The sequence below is a fragment of the Colobus angolensis genome, unplaced genomic scaffold, assembly GCF_000951035.1.
Source record: "Colobus angolensis palliatus isolate OR3802 unplaced genomic scaffold, Cang.pa_1.0 Scaffold81, whole genome shotgun sequence".
In the NCBI taxonomy this organism is placed as follows: domain Eukaryota; kingdom Metazoa; phylum Chordata; class Mammalia; order Primates; family Cercopithecidae; genus Colobus; species Colobus angolensis.
The window spans coordinates 3203086-3219492 of record NW_012121932.1 but is presented as its reverse complement, the minus strand read 5'-3'; the positions used below and the strand labels follow the sequence as shown (position 1 = coordinate 3219492).

Sequence of the window (16407 nt, the reverse complement as noted above, 5' to 3'; positions counted from 1 at the left end):
GTGATCCGCCTGTCTTGGCCTCCCAAAGTGCTGGAATTACAGGCTTGAGCCACCGCGCCCGGCCTGTATTCTTTATTTATAAATAAAGTTGCAGATAAAATTCATGTTTTTTCTTCTAGCAATATGCCTTTGGGGAGACAGCAAAGGAGTTTTACACCCAAGGAGCAGAAATCAAAAATCATAGAATTAAATTAAGAAATTTATTTGTTTATTTGGACATTCATGCATTTGTTCATGTAAAAAGCACGTATCTAGCTTGTTTTATGGAGCAAGACAGAAACAAAATGGTAGGTGCTGGGGTCGAGTGGAGAAATTTCCTCTATCCAGAGTTGAATCCTATGTTGTTTTATTTTGCTAAATTTATTAAACATATAAATTTATATGAATGATGGTGCCTGTTCCCGGGGTATTTATTCCTTCCCAGTGTAAACTTATTTCTCCAAATCATCACTATGCTAACTTAATCACTATGCTTTCAACATCTGAAATATTTTGAAAGTACTTAAATATCTTTGGCATTTTTAAAGGATATGAGGAAAGTAAAACTGTGGTGGATTTGAGGAAATGAAAGAAGACCCTTATAGCTGGGATAGGGAATGAAGAAAAGAATGGCATAGATGAGACTAGAAAGTTAGACAGGAGCTAATTCATGCAGCAGACTGTTTTAAGGACTTTGGCATAAAGTAAAAGTGTAGTTGCAATAATTACAAAAAATTGTCAAATTTTCAGTTGTTACACAGATGAATATTAGTTACATTTAGTAGCTAAAGGCTTAGATTGGAGTATCTTTTTTCTTCAGAGATAGTTTTGTTAAAATGGTACCAATTAGGCCGGACACAGAGGCTCATGCCTGTAATCCTAGCAGTTTGGGAGGCTGAGGCGGGTGGATCATGAGGTTAGGAGTTCAAGACCAGCCTGTACAAGTTGGCGAAACCCCGTTTCTACTAACAATACAAAAAAAAATTAGCCGAGTGTGGTGGCAGGCGCCTGTAATCCCAGCTACTCGGGAGAGTGAGGCAGAGAATTGCTTGGACCTGGGAGGTGAAGGTTGTAGTGAGCCAAGATCGCGCCACTGCACTCCAGCCTGGGTGACAGAGTGAGACTCTGTCTCAAAAAAAAGAAAAAAAAAAGATACCTATTATAAATGTGTCATTGGCTTGCAGTCGTTTTTTCTATGGAGGTATACATATGTGTATTCATGTGTTTCCATATATAATGTATTGGGATCTTACTACAAACACATATACTTTACACATTTAACATTATATCATGAATATTTCTTGTATTACACAAAAACACTCATAACAAGTATTTAATACTCAATAGGTATTTAATATACCATGGTATAGATGTGCCAGTATGTATTTATCAATTCCTTATTGTTGGCTATGTAGGTTTTTTATTCTTACTATTTGAAAGAATATTTGTTAACACATACTTCTACGTTTTTTCTTGATATGTATAACTACAAAGGAATTGCTAAATTAAAGGTTGAGTATATTTTTGAAGACACGTGATATGCATGGCAAAATGCTTTCAAAAAATTACATCATTTCACATGGTTTCTAATAGTATACAAATGTGTTGATCTGTCTGTAATTATATGAATTTGATAGATAAAAATGGTAGGTTGCTTTAATTTGCATTTCTTTTATTCCTATTGAGACCAAACATTTTCCATATGTTCTTTCTCTATTTGTTTGTTTGTCTTTCTTTTTTGTCTGCTCACACACTTTACCCAGAATATTTTAGAGGTTTTAAAATTTGTTTTGGTATTTATGGCAGCTTAAATATTATAGATAGTAATTCTTAGTCATTACAATTTTAAATATTTTATCTGATTTATCTTTTTGGTCTTTTTATAAGGTTTATGGTGTAGTATTTTAGATTTTTGATAATTAAATCTTTGCTAATTTATTTTTATAACAAATATTTTCTCCATCTAAAGTTGAAACATATGCTGTTTTATTTTGCTAAATTTATTAGACTTAAATTAGTATACATAATGCTGTCTGTTTCTGAGCTATTTATTTCTTCTCTTTATACCTGTTTCTATTCTGATTGAATTGTGGTGCTTTCAGCATCTTAATTATTTAGAAAATACCTTTGTATCTTATAGGTAAAGTTAATATTTTCTCCCTCCAGATTATTATTCATTTCTTTTAAAAGGTCTTCGTTCTTTTCATATGCATATTCTTCCAATTGAACATTAGATTGAGTTAAAAAACGATACCAATACTTTTAATGGAGTCTCCTTCTTATACATTAATTCTTGTGAAACTTACATCTTCAAATATTTCTCATCTGGAAATGTGTTATTGTTCCATTTACTTAAGCAGCTTGTATCTCACAGTAAGATTTTGTTATTTTCCTCATAAGGACCTCACATTTTTCATTAGGGTTATTCCAGGTATTTTTACTTTTGTGATTGTGTTCATTTATTTTTATTATAATATTTTAAAAAACTCTGGTATTACATCAGTGCTTTTAAAGCATGCCATTTTTATTCAACACTTTAAAAATATTTATAAATCTGAGTTAGCAATTTCTCCAGCTCCGGGAAGACAGAAAATACACAGATCTGTACTTTCAAAGAATGTGAGTTCAACTCACTCAGTCATATGAACTTAGCTGGATATACCACATTAACAGACAGGATAGACCTTTTTACTTTGAATAGAAAGAGCTGTAATTCAAGTTCTGTGTCACAGATGCAATCCATACACTATGGTTTCTTTAAATAAGCCATGACCAATTGATTTTTAGTAATTATTTGCTTCCAGTAATTCATGTGAGATTATTAAAATAACCTTATAAGGTAAATATAAGAGGTTTCAAATATTCCTATCCATTGAGAACCCCAGAAATTTTCCCTATTAAAATTTTCAAAAAAAACAGGTGCACAGGAAAATCCTTATAAAATTATGTCCTTGACAGAGATTATTTGTATAATAAAAATCAAGAGGGTGGGTGTTTCTAAATATTCAACTATATGGATTGAAGACATTGTGGTAAATCCATTACAAAGGTTATACTGTATATTTGTTGATGAGAAAATATATATTCTTACATCTATAAAACAATGAGTATTATAGAATTCTATAATTGCAACATATGACAGTAGATCATATATATAGATGTATGTATATATAGAGAGATGTGTGTGTATGTGTATATATATATGAACAAATACAAAGGACACACACCAAAATATACCAAAATATTAATAATAATGATTATCTTCAGATTTTAGATAATTTCAGCTTTTGTCTTTATGGTTGCTGATATAGCCTTAACATTTACAATAAAAACATTTCTTTTATATTTAGAAAAAGAAGAAATATATGAAACCAAAAGAGAAAAACGCAGGGGAAGGAGGGAATTTATATTATGCTTCATTTCATACCAAAACTACTGGAAGCATTTCAGAAACAAAAGACCTTAAAACTTCAAACTCTAATAAGAAATGGGGAACAAAAATCTTGAGTTCATTACACAAAGGATGTTAAAAACCTTGGGCCTCAGTTTCTTTCAGAAGCCCAGCCATTGCAATTATTATTTATTATCACCTTATTTTTGCTTGAATCTCTTCAACTAAAAGTGGTTTACTTCCACTTTTTCCTAATAATTTATGTCTTTATGGTAATAGATTTTCTTATTATCTTTCTGATTTGTAACTGTTTCCTATTTAATGATTTACTCTGTATGGCATACATGTCAAAGTTATCATGGGAGAAAAATTATTATGCTATACTAATTATGGTACCATCAAACTGAATTAAATTATGTTTCATTGTAAATAGTAAAATGTATTAATTTTTTTAAAAGCCTTTTTATGCCAGTGGAGATAAATAAAGTTACCTTTATGTACTTTAATTAAACACAATGACAGTACAAGCCAAACGACAGAACTGATAACAAATCAACGCACTCCTTCTTGTAATGCTCATAAGTTGTTCTGAAATCAGCTTTCTTAGGACTATGAATTCAATGCAATGTATGGAACAGAATCTGTGCATTCTGTGAATAAAAGTTTCACTTCCAGCTCTTGTGAGTCTAGCTAGGCAGATCTTTGAACAATGAGGTTTTCTTCCATTGATTTAAAATGAAAATGAACCTACATTTTAAATGTGCATTCTAATTGTTCCTTTAGCACATCAGAACAGCACTATCTAATAGAAATATAATGTGAGCTACATATATAATTTTGAATTTTCTAAAATGCACATTTTTAAAAAGTAAAATGAAACAGTTAAAACTAATTTAGTAGGACTTGGTGCAGTGGCTCACACCTGTGATCCCAGCACTTTGGGAGGCCAAGGGTGGCAGACCACCTGAGGTCAGGAGTTTGAGACCAGTCTGGGTGACATGGCGAAACTCCGTCTCTACTAAAAATGCAAAAATTAGCCAGGAGTGGTGGCGCATGCCTGTAGTCTCTCAGCTACTGAGGAGACTGAGGTGGGAGAATCACTTGAATGTGAGAGGCGGAGTTTGCAGTGAGCTGACATCACACCACTGCACTCCAGTCTGGGCAACAGAGTGACTCAGTCTCAAAAAAAAAAAAAAAAAAAAAAAAATTAGTAGTATACCTTATTTAATCCAAACTATCTAAAATATATCATCATTTTAACATGTAATTAAAACTTACAAGTTACTAATGATACTTTTTTTTTTTTTTTTTTACCAAATCTATGTTTGTATTTTACACTTGCAGGATATTTCAATTCAGATTTTTTATCAGGTATATTCAATGTGCATTTAGATGTCATAAGTTTTCAGTTGAGAAAGTAGATCCACATGCCAAATTGTTTCAAATGTATTTAAAAGTTTTCCAGTAACTGAATCAATGATCAATTTTTAATTTAAATTCATTAAAATCAAATTAGAAATTCAGCTCCTCAGCCACACTGGCCACATTTCATGTTCTCAACAGCCATATGTAGATAGGAGCTATTGTATTGGACAGCAAAGGTTTGGAACACATGTACAAGATGTTAACACAGAGGGAAAGTTAAAAGTTAAATCAATGCCAAACTATTGGAAATGTTTTGTCTACCGGGTTTCAAGAAACAATGACGTGACTGATATTTTTCTCATTGAATCAGCTGCTTGACTGGTTGGCTCAACTGATAGAGTCAAACAGCTGCTGGGTTTTATATACAAATCATCTCCTTGTTTATTTGGTCCTCCAGTTTTCTTAAGGCAAATATTTTTGCAAGTTATGCCCAACTCTGTTTCTCCTGAATATCCCTGTTATCCTCGAATATTGCTGAGTGTCCCATGAATATAACTGTTAAATGCTGTTTTGAGTTAAAACCAAGAACACCTATATTGAGAAAAAAATTAAATGTAGTTAATGTTATACCACCATGTTTTGTTCTAGCTTCTCAACTGTCTTATAAATCATGTAAATAAGCACCATAAACATCTACTGAGTGATTCTATAATAGTTTGGATCTACAGGTCCATCATTTGTGATGACACATAGAAGTTGGCCCAGGAAAGCTAAAAAAGTATGTCGTATGTCAAATAATGCCTTCCATCAAGTTTAGAGCAGCATTTCTTCCCGAGCATTACAACTTTGCGTAATGGCACTTGACAATATTGGCATTTCTGATATGACTTCTTTTGGCTAGTTCAGCATTCTTAAAAAATAAATAGTTTTTCACCCTGTGATTGAAAGGGTTAAATAGTACCAATTCATTACACTCAAAAAAGGATTTATTTTGTCCTCATAAATCAGTTTTATTCCACATTTTTATTATTCCCTTGGGTGAGCTACTCCAATTGAAATCAATACGAGTGCAAGTGACACAATCAATCTCGATATTTGATTATGGATCGGAGATCCCCAGGTCTGCTTTTAGCCAGTTTCTTTCTGATCATCTCCCCCAAAGAACTGAAAAATTTTATTGGCATCTATGAGTTATGAACATGTTTCGAAAGCAGATAATAATCTTCATTTGTATACTGACAATGGAAGCCCCACAAATGAATAAGGATTAAAAAATAAAGACTTAAAATATGTAGCTATAGCATCATCAAAAAACTCTTCAAATTTCTCAGTATTTTTCTTAAGATGAAGTAATGTTTTTAAATAACTTTATTCTTTCTTTTAAAAAAAGATCTGTTAATACAACTGGTGGCTATAAACCATATTCTTAGGGTGCTATTAGGTAAATGACTATTTTTCATGACAAAGATCTTATTTACTTTCACATGCTTGTTTCAGAGCTGAACCATATCAACTGGTCTAGGTTAGTAATAGGAGAACAGTTAAGGTGAATAAAATGCCTTTGAAGGTATCCAGGCTAGTTCTTTTCATTTCTATAATTATGCAGACCAGAAAGCTACCATCTGGGGGATTTAAAAGAGAAAAACAGCTCAACTTTAAATTAGAGAGCAAAATTGATTAAGTTGTTCCTCAAGAGGCCAATATTTATATATCAAACTCTCTTTGCTTTACAAACATATTTATATCTTATGATCCTTTACATATCAAATGCTTATTTTGGTACTCATGGTACCATATTATTGTTTTCTTGCCTCTGACTCTAGCCACCTGTTCTAGGAAGTTCTTAAGCAAAATATTTGAAAAGGCCCAATTAAACCATTCAGCAATTCATTATTTGATACTTAGAATAAGGCAATTATTTGATGCACTTATCTAATCATATTCTTAAAATAAATTTCAAGGTAATATTGACACTGCATTTGTTACTTTCAGCAAATATTTTAGCCTTATTTAACCATTTACTTATTTTCACTAGAATCCATAAGAAAGGGATGTTTCCTGTTTTGGACAAATTACCTACCACTGATTTTTTTCAGGAAGACATATAACTTTGAACATTGTAGAAAAGTATTTTAGAAGCAGTTAAAATTGTAAACCCATATTTCTTTCACCCAAGCACCATTAATTACTCTTCAGTTAATCTTATTAAGCCTTTAGAACAGCAGCTATATAAGCCATATAAGCTAGGCACTTGGATTTCCATTGGCAAACTTCCTAGGCATGTGGAATTAGGGGACTATCTAGAACTTATTTTTGTCCAGCTTCATTTCCTTTTCAGTAATTTGCATTTATTAATGCTGAATAATGAAAGATAGTCAAAGTGTTAATGAAGGTATAGTGCAGTGATGTAACACAGGGCTATATCAACAAAATGTTCTTTCCACATGCTTTGTTCAACTCTTTAAAAAAAAATTTGCTCAAAAGAATCATTCTGGAAAGTGGAAACTGCTCCCTTTATTCAGGAAGGCAGAATATTTTTTAAAAGTTAGCTTCTTTAATTGTTTAATTCAGAGGTTGGCAAATATTTTCTATAAAGGGACAGAAAGTAAACAATTTAGACTTTGCAGACAATATATTCTCTGCCATAATTACTCAATTCTGCAGTTATACCATGAAAATTCCTAGAAAGATAATTACTTTTGTTCTAATAAACCTTTATTTCCAAAAATAGGCAGCTGGCCAAATTTGGCTTGTAGACTGTAGTTTCTGGGTCTCTGTTTTATTATAACTTGTTTATAAATTAAGATACAATTTACATACTTTCCTTGGATATTTCAATCCTTTCATGATTCATTTGATTTTGCAACAATTATGAATGCTAATCTAAAAATCTATGTAATACAGAAAAACAACATCCACTAAAATCCTACTACCCATAAATAACCAATGTTAACAAACAGTGAACATTATTTTAGAGCTTTCTCAATTCATGGGTGATTTCTTGATAGCAAACAGCTGAAACAAATTTGGTTAATTCAGGCAGAGATGAATTATATTAAAGGAATTCAACAGTTCAAAAAGTTACCAGGAAAGCTGGAGAGTCAGATTTGTGCAGAACCACAAATAACATGGCCCAGACAAGCTTGTGCCTTCTTAGGACACCCCCACGGGCACGATCACCATTCAGCTGCTTTGAAAATTATCACTCTGCTTCTGGATTCTCAACAATTTTAGAGGCATCTTGAATAATCCTTAGTTGCCTGTGAGCCATTGTTTCACTGGATCAAGCTCTGTAGTCCCCAGGTGAAAGCAGTGCAACTGACTGGCAATCCCATGGTCTTACCACATGAACTTCAGCTGTCCTTTCATTTACGAAAACAAAGAAAATTAAGTTATATTTCTAATCATTTATTTCTACATACCTATTATCGTCTCCCTGATTGTTGTAATTTCTTGATCATTTTTCTTGTACATGAATTACGAATCTCTCAAGGCTTGTCATCATACCATTGATTTAGATCTTAGCTCTCTCTATTCTGTTCCTGGCTTTTTCTAACTTATTTATTAAATACTTAATGCATTTTTAAATTTCCAGATTGTTTCTCTGTCTCTGCAATATCATTTTATCATCTTACAGGGAATATATATCATTTTCCCCCAAACTGCATGGTTATTTTGTCTTTTTATGTTAGAATCCTTTCTTCCTCTTTAGCTGTATATACAATACTCTATACATATTTTTTTTCTTCAACCTCATCTTGCTTATGCCTTGTATGGGCAGTTCTGTCCAGATTTTACTCTGGTTCTGAGCTTGGTCTACTTCCTTTCCCTTCTGGTGCTAGTCAGTCTTCTTTTGACCTAAACTTCGAGCACTAGGTGTTGCTAGAGAGTGCAAAGATGCACTGGGCAGAATTCTGGGGAATCCAGATTTTCTGTCTCCTCTGAGATCCTATTATATGGCTTTTGTGGCAGCACTTGCTCCATTTATTCACATGCATCTCCCAATCCTGGGAACACCAGCTTCTTCCCCCAACTCAGCACAGGGCTTGGCAGAATGGCCAGCCCTGATTTCTCTTCCTATCTCTGCAGACTCCACTCATTTCATTTCTCTACACATTGGAGAGGATTTATTTGGCTTATACTCCTTCCTCTGGGAACAAAGGTAGGAGTTGTGCTATACTAAGAAAGAATTTACCATATCTTTCTTCTTTTAGGTTTCAATTTCATGTCAGTCATTTTTTTTCCTTTTCCTTTATACATTTGTACCTGGAGAATTTTCAACTAAAATTGTTAATGTTACTGTTTTCATAGCTTGTTTCCATTCTGTCAGGTATTTTGGAAAGACAGTTGTGTGGTACCACTTAATTTAGAAGCTGTGAAAGTTCACAATTTGTCCAAAATCTCTTTCCAGCAAGGTGATTCATATATACAGTTCAGAGACTAACTCAGAGACTGTAAGGTGGCATCTGAGTTTCCCCACCTCCTGGTGTTCATGTCCTTGTTTACTCTCCTTCCCTTGGGTGTCTTCAAAACCTGTAACTTGCTTCTCACCAGTAGAACATAACAAAGGTGATAGCATGCCCCCTCCATAAGATTGTAACCTATCTTGCTAGGAGACTCCCTCTTTTTGATACAGTAAGTGGTCATGCTGGGAGGCCCATATGGGAAGCAATGAGGGTGAACTCTAAGCAACTCAAACCTAGTAACTGAGGGCAGCCTTGAGCCAATAGCTGGAAAAAACTGAGACCCTCAGTATCGACAGCCTACAACAAACTGAAAGCTACCAACAACCACCTGAGCTTGAGAGAGATCCTTCCTCATTGGAGCCTTCAGTTGGGACTTCAGTCCTGGCCAACACCTTGACTGCAGTCTTTTGAGACCCTGAGCACAGGACCCAGTTAGCTGTGCCAGACTCCTGACTCACAGAAACTATGAGATTATAAATGTATGTTGCTAAGTTTGTGGTAATACCATGACACATCGATATATAACTAACACAGGAACACCTGACTGTGTGACTGTAGCATATGAAACAGGTAGAACTCAACAGCAAACCATGATATCATTCTCGTCCAAACCCCCAAATCGTTGCTCTTCTCTTACAGAGTAACCATCTCAAGTATATACAGTCCAGTGATTAGAAGAAATTGTTAAACATGTCATTAAACAAAGAATGGACCATAGGCCTTGTCTGGGATCAATAATGGTTGTCAAATTACTCGTCTGATCCTAGGACCACCATAGGCTTAGCATGTTCAGAATGGTTAGTAAGGCTCTACCAGAATTTTAGAAGGAAATACATTTTGGTGATAAAATAGTTGTGTTCATGTCCAGTGTTTGGTGTGGAAGCTGAGGACCACTTTCTCTGGGAGTATATTTGTTCAAATAACTCTTAGCTGATTGAGATAAGGCATCAGTTTGTTCAGGTGGAAAAAAGTTTGCCCAAATGGCAAATAATAAGTCAAAGTGGAAAAAAACCCTGACATTTCAGAGCATAACTTGGTTAGTGAAAATAAACCATACTTCTACAATTTACGATAGTCACAGTACACCTCTGAATTTACTCTCTCTCTCTTTCTGTGTGTGTTTATATACATATATATAGTGAACTATACTGAATTTTATATATCATATAGTGAACTTTATATATAAAATATGTACTATACATGCATATATACATATATGTTTCTTTCATTTTTATGACTATTTTTAGAGCAGTTTTAGGATTACAGAAATATTAAGCATAAGGTACAGAGATTTTTGTCTGTCCTTCATGCATTATAATTCCTTTCTGATGTTCATAAAATGAGATCCATTTAGGAAAATCTGACTGTGATACATAGAGAAAGCTTGATGGGAAAAAATAAAACATGCTTCAACAAACTTTAAAAATAATTTGCAATATTTAGAACAGTAATTGTGCCTACACATTAAAAAGAAGAACAACAGAACAAAATACAAAGATTCTAGATATCTACAGAGCTGTCGTTTCTCTTGTGTGGGCACAACTAGGGTAAATGTGTCTGAAGCATGTTTTGGTGAGTTCATAAAATGGTGCATGTATTTATTCCCTGCACTACAATTGTCATACTAGAAGAATGACCAATTTAAAGAGGAGTCAAAGAAGTACAGCTTTGACTAGATGACAACTAATTAAAATCACTATTACAGTAATTACAGTAATGTAAGAAATATGATGCATTAATCGAGCACCGTCCGCAGGAGGTCTTAGTGGTTCATAGGCTATTTATTTCTTTCTCTTTCAAATGTTCTGTGAAGAAGACAGCTTTGTGGGCATATGTCTATAAATATTTTATACATTGTCAAAAACATAAGGCCAGGAATAGATTTCTTTCACCATATATTAATTACAAAATAAACAAACACTCAGCACCTTTCAGCTCCCTACCAACATGAGATCTATCAGAAAAATGGAATTTGGAAGAAACACTTGCTTTTGGGTTAAAATAATTTAGAATAATATTTTTGGAAGGAATAAATAACTGTAACTTAAATATTAATACAGGCTATCTAGAGCGACCTGAAATTCTTGGCTCACAGTAAAGGCTGATTTTGCCAGTTTACCTGGATCACAATTCTATGTCTTCTGATTTTGGTATTGGCAGAATTTTGTGATAGTGAGGTGGAACTAAACAACACTAAAATTTAGACCTCAATACCAGAAAAACATAGTGTTTCTTTGTACAGCAAGAAGTGGGAAAAATTAGTTGATACTTTTTCTACCTTAAGGTGTAATTGGATTCAGAAAAAGACTAACTTAAAGCAGGACCAGGCCTGACATATAAAATCCTCACAAGGTAACAAGAATCAGTTTGGTTTGTTCGCTGTCATTTCTCATTATAATCTTTGTCATGAGAATGGATTCATGTTGTGCCATTTTCTGTTCTTGTTACAATCTTTGTCACATGAATAAGATATCAGGATGTTAATGCCTGGCATACAGTATTCCATGTGTGATGATACTGTACAGGACTACACTGACCTTTGCAATATTATCTATTCTGATTGGTTGTTCATGTCACCTCTTTCCCACAAGTTAATAAGGCTGTAAAAAGGAGAGAACTGAAATGGCCAGCCAGTCAAATTATAGAATATTGAAAAGGTCAGAGCAGTACAGCACAGAGGAAAAAAAAATTATGGAATATATGGTGCATTAAAATTCTTGTGACAGTGATTATAACAAGAATAGGAAAGCATACCCATTTATGTTATTCCAATCTAGAGAACCCCATAGGATGGTATCCTCGGGACAGCAATCATTTACGCATCCCTGAGTCATACATGTTAAAATATCCATTTATGCTGTTTTTTCCTTAAAAAATAATTGCATAGAAGATTTTCTACTATTCAACAAAAAAGAACATTGAAAATAAGATTTTCATCTTAGAAAAGGGGCGTTAATATTGTTAAATTTTCAGTTAAGACTTTGAGACTAAAGAAAACTTTTTTTATAAGTAAAATCTGTTGTTCATATGAGATTTATTTGGTCTATTTTTTCATGTAACCCTTTTCTTTGAAATAAAATAGGACTGAATGAATTAACCTCTTTCAAGACCCTTTAGAATGTGGGATAGACTGAAAGAGCAGTTAGGAGTTTATTTAGAAATTCTACCTGATCTATACAAAACTTATTTTATCTTTATGATGTGTGATGTTGGTCAATACACAAAAAATCTTTCCTTCCTCTGCATCTTCAGTGGAAGATAGTGACAAAGAGGTATAATACTTAAATCAGAAACCCTGATGTTACTGTTCTTAATTGTGCAATAATGACTACTTATTTTTAAAATTGTTTTTATGCACATTTTAAATTTTCTTATAGAACAGCTTCATTGGATTTTTGTAGTCTGTAAGGGGACATCTGTTTTAAACCTTAGCTTTACATTTATTTCACTAAGAGAGTAAATATATTATAGTCCAAAGCTAGAGTCTGAACTCTAGAAGAATCATCCAGGATCCCAGCACCCTATGCTCCAGTGCTCATCCAGTAGGCCTGGGGTAGAATTCAGATATACAAATGTTTATGAGGTACCCGCACGTGATTTTGATGTAGGTTGTGCCTGGAACAGTGGTATTGGTAACCTCATTTTGCAAAGAGCTAAGTGAGATCCCCAGTTAAAGCTCTATAGCTCAGACCAAGCCACAGAGGGTGGAGGAGGTCAACTCAACTTCAAATCACAGTGCTTGGGTGGGGGTGAGGCAGGCAGTGGGGAGTTGTTGTTCCAGAACACAGAAGCTTAAAAGGTCTTGCACCATCCACTTATACTCACAAATAGGGTCAGATTGCAGGGCCTACCAGACAGGAATGGTCACCTGCGATAGGACATGCTTATCACTTTCACAATTTCAAGCTTGATTTTTGAGGCTGAACCAATGAGGCTGCGTTTTCCAGTCCACTGAAAGCCCAGTTTATGCAGTGAAAAGTGGCAAAGCACAACCATCTCAAGAGCAGGAGTCTGAGGACATGCATTTTAAAAATCTACCCCTCCTCCCCAATATTGAGGAGCCTAGATTCCTAAAGTTCAAAGGAAGGAAGGAAAGACAGTGAGAATGAAATGGAGGAAGAACTAAAATCTGTGGATCCTGCTTTGGTTTTGAATCTGGACATTTTTGAGCTTCATTGAGAGCTGAAATCCTGTCAGCTACTCTAGGTCTGTGAATTGAACTGTATGTTTGTAGGGGTGAGAGAACATTAGACTCACTCAGCTGCATGGTTCCTGGAGATGTACAAGTTCTTTTTTGAGCTGAGCAAAATGGTTATGTAATTGCATGCTTCTCATAATTATTGAGTAATTATATACTTCTTATAATTACTGAGTATTCATTGTTCTATAACTAGAACTTAATGTTACAACTAATTATATAATTACCATGTATTAATGTTGTTATCTAGGAAGCTTAGAATAAAGTGCACTTATATATTCTCCCTGCCATGCCATTTTCAAAGCAAGAAATAGTGTTTGTTTTTTGTTTGTTTTACAGCTCAAAATTTTCTTCAAAAACAAACAAGCAAAATGCAGTGGAGAAAACTTCACCAACATTATAATCATACACATTTACTTATTTATTTTGTATTTGTCCCTGGCTGAAAATTTGTAAAATTATATTCTCATGGCTTAATTTTAGAATTTCCATTGTTGCTTTACAAATTTCATTCTTTTATAAGACCTGCACAGTTATGCTACTTGAGAGTCAGTTGAATATCTGCTTGAGTCTATAGGACAAGCTGACCTTTTTGAAAGTTTACAATTGAGCATGTTAATGACAGCAGAAATACTTCCAAGGAGCTCACTATCATGGGGACAGGAGATCTTCCCATCCTGACCATGTAATTGATCTTAGGCAATGGTTAGGATGTTCACATTTAATCTTAACCAGATTTCTTGAATGCAGGAATTATGTCTTATGTACTTGGGGCATGTTCTCGTCAGTGCCTAGCAAAGCCTTCTCCTTGTATGCAGTTGGAGCTCAATAATCCTCAGCAGAAGCTAGTTGACTAGTTGTAAAGAACCTATGAAAGCTAAAATGACATAAATTGGAAATGTCTTTTTAGTGCATAATGAAATTATCAAAGGCTACTTTGTAGGTTTCATAACGTCTTGCTAATATGTGTTACACATATAGAGGAGTGCATTATCTACTTCCATTTTAGGACCTTGAAATCACTCTTTAAGCTATGAATATGTCTTTATCTGCTTTTACTGAAAGTGAGTAGAAATTATCATTGTCATGTTTTAGCCCACAAGCACTGTTTATTTCTTTTGAAATAAACTACTTCTTTGGACGTGCCAATTTTGGGTCCAGAGTAATAAATTATATTATGCCACTAGGGCTCTCTTCTGCTCATGGAAAAAACTCCTGAGTATTTTGTAACAGATTTTCCAGTGATGTCCTCCATCCCCAAATTGTTATAAGTATCTTTTTAAATAACTTTTTGTATGTTGTTAAAATGTGTTGAACCTACCCACATTTCAGGAAAATAGTCAAGTAATAACCAGATATCAGAATCTCTTTTGCATGATTTGATCTTCATTAATTTCAGTTTGAAATATAATATGATGGGACAGTGGCACATTGGTAGGGGATGAGATCAGTGCTGCTTTGTTCATTGAAAAGCCTTAGAATTTTGATTAATAATACATTGTTAGGTTGGAAGGGGTAGAGAACAGGTAGGCAATTGCTACTGAGAAAATGAAATACAGGGTATAAAATTCTTAATCACTTGCTAGTTCTAAATGGCTAGAACGTATCGATTGTATGGATTACAACAAGAACAATAACATCATTCCTAGCTACTGTTTATGAGCAACTATTATGTGATGGATATGATAAAGAAATCATCTCACTTGATTTTCACAATAGCACTGCAATGTAAATACTGTATTATCATTCCCAGTTCACAGTTGAAGGACCAGATATTTAGAAATATTAAATAAATTAGCAAAGAGCACATTACTAAAGAATACAAGAACATGTTCAAATGCAGGACTTTCTGACAACCAAATTTATGTTCTTTCCTTTGCACTGTACTTTGCTACTAAACTGTGTTAAAATATAATGTTTTTGTAAATATTGTAAACATTGCATTTTGTATACTATACGATGCAAGATCACTTTTAGTATGATGCCATCTTTTACTTTTTAAGCATTTGTTCAATAAAGATTATATCAGTATCTGGAGATCTTGCGAGTATGCTTGTTCTTCCCTTTGAAGCTCAATATCATGTGCTTTTTTAATTCATTTTTCTGTATCTGCAGAAATTATGTGTGAAAGCTTAAATGTACATATAATAAAACGTGGTGTTATATAGGAAGAAAGTTATTTGTAGTAAATATTGGTGCTCTTTTAAAGAAAAAGTCTCACTCTGTCCCCCAGGCTGGAGTGTAGTGATACAATTGCAGTTCATTGTAATCGCAAATTTGTAGGTTCAAGTGATTCTCCCACCTCAATCTCCTGAGTAGCTAAAACTACAGGGTCATACCACTGCGACTAGATAATTTTTAATTTTTATTTTTTTTTTTTTTTTTAGAGATGAGGTCTTGCTATGTTGCCTTACCTGTGTGGTACTCTTAATCATTCATTTTTCTGTTTTTTAAGAGTTATTGTATCATTTCTGAAATTGACAAAAATTAAGCAGCATTTTAAAAAATCGTATCATAAATTTTTCAGGAAATCATCTAATATAGAAAAGTGTTACAATTTTCATTTGTAGCCCTTTTCTTATTTTAACCCTAATTTCTGACTCTTAACCTGAAATTTAACCTAATGGTGTAAGAGAGAGAGATAAAACACTGTTATTAGGCAGCAATATTTCCTGTATTGTGGACTGATGAGATTTAAGAATGGGTTTGCTAAAGCTTTGGAAGGAGAGTGGTGGTGGGAGCAGGGTGAGGACATACTGAGAGTAACTCTTTTATATAGGTAGGCAGCTTCTGTATTTTCTTATAAAGCTAAAAATATTAGATCTTCTGGTCAAAGTGGAAATATAGTACCTCCCATCTCCAGTTGCTTTTCAGGATATTCTGACTAATTCTAATTTAAAGAGGTATTAGATAGAAAGAAATCCACCCACATTTCAGGCAAAGTGAACAGAAAATACCTCAGTTTGTGATATATGCAATATCTGACTAATATGTCTGAATATAGTACG

The 16407-nt window shown here is 33.8% G+C and overlaps 1 protein-coding gene across 1 annotated transcript in view; it reads left to right on the top strand.

The window, feature by feature from the left end:
• The window catches only part of USH2A (Usher syndrome 2A (autosomal recessive, mild)), an 802205-nt gene that overhangs the window by 473114 nt on the left and 312684 nt on the right, over positions 1-16407 (top strand). The gene's annotated exons all lie outside the window — the stretch shown is intronic.